Source organism: Panthera pardus, unplaced genomic scaffold, assembly GCF_024362965.1.
Source record: "Panthera pardus isolate Hobbes unplaced genomic scaffold, ASM2436296v1 HiC_scaffold_11, whole genome shotgun sequence".
Lineage (NCBI taxonomy): Eukaryota > Metazoa > Chordata > Mammalia > Carnivora > Felidae > Panthera > Panthera pardus.
In genome coordinates this window covers 73,994,901-74,001,650 of record NW_026526666.1, presented here as the reverse complement: position 1 = coordinate 74,001,650, position 6,750 = coordinate 73,994,901, and positions in this window count along the sequence as shown.

The window sequence follows — 6,750 nt, the reverse complement described above, 5'->3', positions numbered from 1 at the left end:
TCCACCTGAAATGAATATAACATTGTATGTCAGCTGTATTTCAATTAAAAAAAACCCACCAAGTACCAGGGACTACCTATAGCCACAAGAACTCCCACAGACTCTTTAGGGAAGCATGAGTTGGTACAGCCACTTTGGAGAATAATCTGACCTTATCTTGTAAAGGCTACTCTGGAAGCCAGTAGTTACACCCCTGGGTATGCAGAGCAAAGCGACTCACACGTGTGTGTAAGCGGACAAGGATGTTCACTGTGGATAAAGAAGATGTGAGAGAGAGAGAGAGAGAGAGAGAGAGAGAGAGAGACATACATGCATATGACAGAGTATGACTCAGAATGAAACCTTGCCATTTGCAACAACACGGGTGGAGCTAGAGAGTGTAATGCTAAGCAAGATAAGTCAGTTACAGGAAGACAAACGCCATATGATTTCACACATATGTGGAATTTAAGAAACAAAACAAACAAAGAAAGAGAGAGAGAAACCAAAAACAGACTCTTAACTGTGGAGAACAAACAGTTACCAGACAGGAGGGAGGTGTGGGGGATGGGTGAAATAGGGGTTGGGGATTAAGAGTGCACTTAGGATGAGCACTGAGTCATGTGTGGAATTGTTGAATCACTATGTTGTACACCTGAAACTTAATATAACGCTGTATGTTAACTATGCTGGAATTACAATAATAACTATTATTATTTTTTTGTTATCATTATTTTTAAATTTATTTTTGTTTCATTTACATCCAAGTCAGTTAGCATCTAGTGCAACAATGATTTCAGGAGTAGATTCCTTAGTGCCCCTTCCCCATTTAGCCCCTCCCACAACCCCTCCGGTAACCGTCTGTTCTCCATATTTAAGAGTCTCTTCTGTTTAATCCCCCTCCCTGTTTTTATATTCTTTTTGCTTCCCTTCCCTTATGTTCATCTGTTTTGTATCTTGAAGTCCTCATGTGAGTGAAGTCTTACGATATTTGTCTTTCTCTGACTGCCTAATTTCGCTTAGCATAATACCCTCCAGTTCCATCTATGTAGTTAAAATGGCAAGATTTCATTCTTTTTGATTGCCGAATAATACTCCATTGTATATATATACACATACCACTTTTCTTTATCCATTCATCCATCGTTGGACATTTGGGCTCTTTCCATACTTTGGCTATGGTCAATAGCACTGCTATAAACATTGGGGTGCATGTGCCCCTTCAAAACAGCATACCTGTATCCCTTGGGTAAATACCTAGTAGTGTAATTGCTGGGTTGCAGGGTAGTTCTATTTTTAATTTTTTGAGGAACTTCCATATTGTTTTTCAGAGTGGCTGCACCAGTAATTATTGTTATTATTATTATTATTATCAACCCAATTAAAAAAAAGAATGTTCACTGCAGCATTGCAATGAAAGCATAAAATGGAAACAACCGAAATGTCCATAAAGAGAAGAAAGGATATGAATAACAACCTAAATGTCCATAAATGGAAGAATGGGTAAATAAACTGTAGCAAGTTTCTTCAGTGGACTACTCTACAACAGGCACATAGTTAAACTAAAGCTACCTATGTCCATGTGGATAAATCTTAAGACAGGATGCTGAGTGAAGAAGCAAGTTCATAATGATGTGCTCAGGACAGCAATATTGACAATAAGTTTAAAACTTGAAAACTATGCTATCTATAATTCAGATGCACACGGATGTACTAATTAATATAAAAATATGCATGGGAATGATAAAACCAAAATTATGATTTCTGGGCAAGGAAAGGGGAAATGGGATCAGGAAGAAGCTCTCAGGGACTTCAACCCAGTCTTTATTTTATTTATTTATTTTTTTGTCATAAGCAAAACAAGGGTCTATTAGGTCTTGCCAGAGCTGGGTTCAGGGAACACAGGGATATGCTGTCACTTTCCTTCCATACTTTCCTGTATTTCATCATAATTTCATCATCACGGTCAACTCTGTCCTCTTCCACCTTCTGTTCATTTGTAGACTGTGATATTGTGCGACTGAATTAATTCTGAGTTATAATAAATTGAAAAACCTAAACAAAACAATCAAAATCCTTCTTGTGTGATCTCTTCTCAAATATTCTTTGTCTTCAAAAGACGCAGTTGCTATGAAAACCTGTATTGTCCCCTTATTTATGTCACTTCAACCCAGATAATTCTCACCGATCATAAGGGTGAATTTGTAATCTTATGAGAAACTATGTTCTTACTTGGTTCTCTTTTTTGAGAAAAAAAAATATATAGAAGTAAGAGACTTCCGAGGAAGATGGCAGAGTAGGAGGACCCTAGGCTCACCTTGTCCTAGGGAAACAACTGGAGAACGCTCGCATCAGGGTAAATAACCCAGAAAACGACCTGAAGACTGGCGGAATTAGCCCCATGACTAAATGTAGAGAAGAGGCCACCTCGAAGAGGGTCTTACTATTTAGTGGGCTCTTTATAGATACTGATTAATTGGTTGGGAAGACAAGGTCCAGCAGTAATGTGACACAATTTTAGAAAATTTGGGAAATGGTATCCCTTAAAATCCTCCCCTCCCCCAAAACATCATATCCTCAACTATTCTAGTTCTCACTAGCCTTTTATGCTTGCATAGGTTTTAATGCAGTTGTGACCAATTTGCACACGTAACTTTGTAGCCTTTGCTATCCTGTTAATATCCCTATGCCTTCTTCCTGCTCTCCCCAACCTTCCTTGATAACATCTAATAGTCCATCATATCTTTCTCCAATTATTTAACCTTTCTCCTACTATGGGACATTTATGTTTCTTTCCATTCCTATTCATAGAAATAAAAACCCATGGCAGAAAACTTTTTGAACATGTATTTTTTGTATTCCGAATTATTTTAGAACTGGGATTGCCAGGTTACGGAGTTCAAACCTTTTCATGAATTGCTTCTCCCAAGGGACCTAGCAGTTTCCGCTGCCCTACAGCAGTGTTTGACAGCACTGAGTGGCTTGCTGTTAGCTCTGGGCTCAAATCAGAACTCTGTCGCCATAACCACCAGATCCTGTTAATTACTTTTTTTCTAAAAGATTGTCCTTACAATCTTTGTGACTGTCACAAGAAGACAGCTGACAAGTGCCTGTTCTACACTATGTATAAAACTTTCTAAAAGATGATCTGAGACATGGGGTGCCTGGGTGGCTCAGGCTGTTGGGCAACTGACTTCACCTCGGGTCATGATCTCACGGTTCATGGGTTCAAGCCCCACATCAGGCTCCATGCTGACAGCTCAGAGCCTGGAGCCTGCTTCCGATTCTGTGTCTCCCTTTCTCTGCACCTCCCGTGCTCGTGCCCAGTCTCTCTCTGACTCTCAAAAAATAAATAAATGTTAATAAGTTTTTTTTTAAAAAAAAGATGATCTGAGACAAAAGCATAGAAAATATAGTCAATAATATTGTAATAGTGCTGTATGGAGATGGACGGCGACCACAATTATCATGATGAACACTGAGTAATGTATAGATTTGGAGAATGCTATACACCTGAAACTAAGGTCTCTGTATGTCAACTTTAATTAAAAAAGTAAAATAAAATAAAACAATAAAATAAAATGACGATCTGAGACAATGGTATATCAAATGCCATGTATATAATTAGAAACAACTCTTATATCATAGTTATACCCTTGCATTTGCACGTCTTAAAACCATGTTCAAATCTGGGGTGGGGGGGTGAGGGGGAACATTTTATTTTTTTCATCTAACTTATTATAAATAAACTTCTTGAAAGTTGAGGGTTTTTTTTAATTTTTTTTTAACATTTATTTATTTTTGAGAGAGAGAGAGACAGAGCATGAACGGGGGAGGGGCAGAGAGAGAGGGAGACACAGAATCGGAAGCAGGCTCCAGGCTCTGAGCCATCAGCCCAGAGCCCAACGCGGGGCTCGAACTCACGGACCGCGAGATCGTGACCTGAGTTAAAGTCGGACGCTTAACCGACTGAGCCACCCAGGCGACCCAAGTTGAGTTTTTTTTTTTTTTAAATTTTTTTTTCAACGTTTTTTATTTATTTTTGGGACAGAGAGAGACAGAGCATGAACGGGGGAGGGGCAGAGAGAGAGGGAGATACAGAATCGGAAACAGGCTCCAGGCTCCGAGCCATCAGCCCAGAGCCCGACGCGGGGCTCGAACTCACGGACCGCGAGATCGTGACCTGGCTGAAGTCGGACGCTTAACCGACTGCGCCACCCAGGCGCCCCCCAAGTTGAGTTTTTAATAACACTGTGCTGAGGGCTTCTGCATCTTTCCTTAAGTACAAGAGAAACATATTGAGAGATACCAAAATATGAGAAATAAAATATAAATAAAAATATTGAAAGCTCAATCTGTTCTCAGGGTGATTAATTAAATGGTATTTGATTAAAAATCACAGCACATTTTGTTTTTTCTACCAAAGTAGGTTAATTGGGGCATATTTTGGAAGTAATTAAGTGGTGGTAAAACTTGCAGGGACATATGTACAAGGATGTTCTTTGCAGCACTGTAGAAGCAAAAAAAAAAAAAAAACACCCTCAAAACAGAGTGAAAAGCTGCCTTGGAAACTGGTTGAAGAAGTGTTGTCACATGCATGCTATGAGATACAATGCAGCAAATAAAACATAGGCTTCATCTCTGCCCACTTACTAAATGGGGGAAGCAAGATCTAGAGATTATGTAATAAAAACAATAAAGACAAAAATAATACGTGTGTATATATAATTGTATACGCTCATGCCATTAACATGGATTATCTGTGCATAGGAGGGAAGAGGAGAGAGGGAAGAAGGAGCAAGAAAAGAAAATAAACCCTCCATTCTTATAGGCAATGTGGGCAAGTGTTTAAGTGAAACCCTACGAGTGGACACTAAAAGAAGCAAGAAGATAGGTCACTCAAACAGTGTGAACAGCTCAGTTCAAAACTTCCCCAGAGTGACTCCCTGAGCTAAATCACTTACAGGTCACCCATATTGAAGACTGACATCAAATTCCACTTCTGGGCCACCTGGGTGCATCAATTGGTTGAGCAACGGATTTTGACTTGGGTTCTGATCTCACCGTTCATGAGTTCGAGCCCTGCACCGGGCTCTCTGTTTGTCAGCACAGAACCCACTTCGGATCCTCTGTCCCCCTCTCTGTCTTTGCCTTTTCTCCATTCACGCTCTCTCTCACTAAAATAAATAAATAATAAATAAATAAATAAATAAATCATTTTTAAAAATCCCACTTTCTAGCCTCTTTATGTAATTTTATTTTGAGAGAGACAGAGACAGCACAAGTGGGGGAGGGGCAGAGAGAGAAGGAGAGAGAGAGAATCCCAAGCAGGCTCCGTGCTGCCAGCACAGTGCCTGATGCAGGGCTCCAGCTCATGAAACCGTGAGATCATGACTTGAGCTGAGATCAAGAGTCAAGTGCTTAACTGACTGAGCCCCCCAGGTGCCCCTCTAGCCTCTTTATTTAGTTGCACATAAGATAGTACAGTAGACAGCATGGAGTTCTTTAAGATAAATAGATAAAAATAAAGACTTACAGGATGAAGTAGACACACTGTAGGAGTCAAGAGTTCTCTAAAGAAGCAGAACCAATAGGATAGAGACAGATTTTAAGGAACTGGAGACTGGCAAGTGGCAAGCCCAAGTTCTTCAGGGTAAGCCAACAGGCTGGAGGCCAAAGGAAGAGTTGGTGATGCAGCTTCAGCTTGAAAGCGGTCTGGAGGTAGAATTGCTTCTGCCTGGGGGGACCTCAGTCTTTTTCTCTGAAGGCCTTTAACTGATGGGATAAGGCCTTCCTTATAACTGATTGGATATTTTATAATATAAGGCCCACCCACGTTATGGAGGGTAATCTGCTTCACTCAAAGTCTACTGGTTTCAATATTAATTTCACCTAGAAAGCATCCACAGCCCATCCAGAATGGTATTTGACCAAATATCTGGTTATTATGGGTACCTAGGCAAGTTGACATATAAAATAAACTATCACACTGATCAAACAATATCCTTTCAAAAATATCGGGCCCATTTTACCTACCTATTTATTTATTTTATTATTATTTTTATAATTTAACTTTATTTTTTATTTTTTTAAATTTACATCCAAATTAGTATATAGTGAAGCAATAATTTCAGAAGTAGATTCCTTAATGCCCCTTACCCATTTAGCCCATTTATCTATTCTTTTAATGTTTATTTATTTTTGAGACAGAGAGAGACAGAGCATGAACGGGGGAGGGTCAGAGAGAGAGGGAGACACAGAATCTGAAGCAGGCTCCAGGCTCTGAGCTGTCAGCACAGAGCCCGACGCGGGGCTCGAACTCACGGACCGTGAGATCATGACCTGAGCCGAAGTCGGATGCTTAACTGACAGAGCCACCCAGGCACCCCTTATCTACCATTTTAAAATGAGCTGGACGAGATGACCACATTTTTTTTTTCTCTTGAGTTACATTAGAAAATATAATCAGAGCACAAACACTATTCAGCGTTCTTAAGGTCTTGATCCTTCACCAACTTGGCTGAGCGCGTGTGTGTGCGTGCGTGTGTGCGTGTGTGTGCGTGCGTGTGTGCGTGTGTGTGCAGGTACACTTGACCGTGTGTCTATCAGCGAATGTCCTGAGCACGTGACATGGATTTACCTATACTGAAAGCTACCTGCATATGCCTTTTTGTGGGATTAATCCAATTTCTCTGACTTACTCTTCTAGACATTCTCATCTCCCTCCTCACTAGCTCAGACATCCTCTGTGTCCAAGACTCAACTCAGATA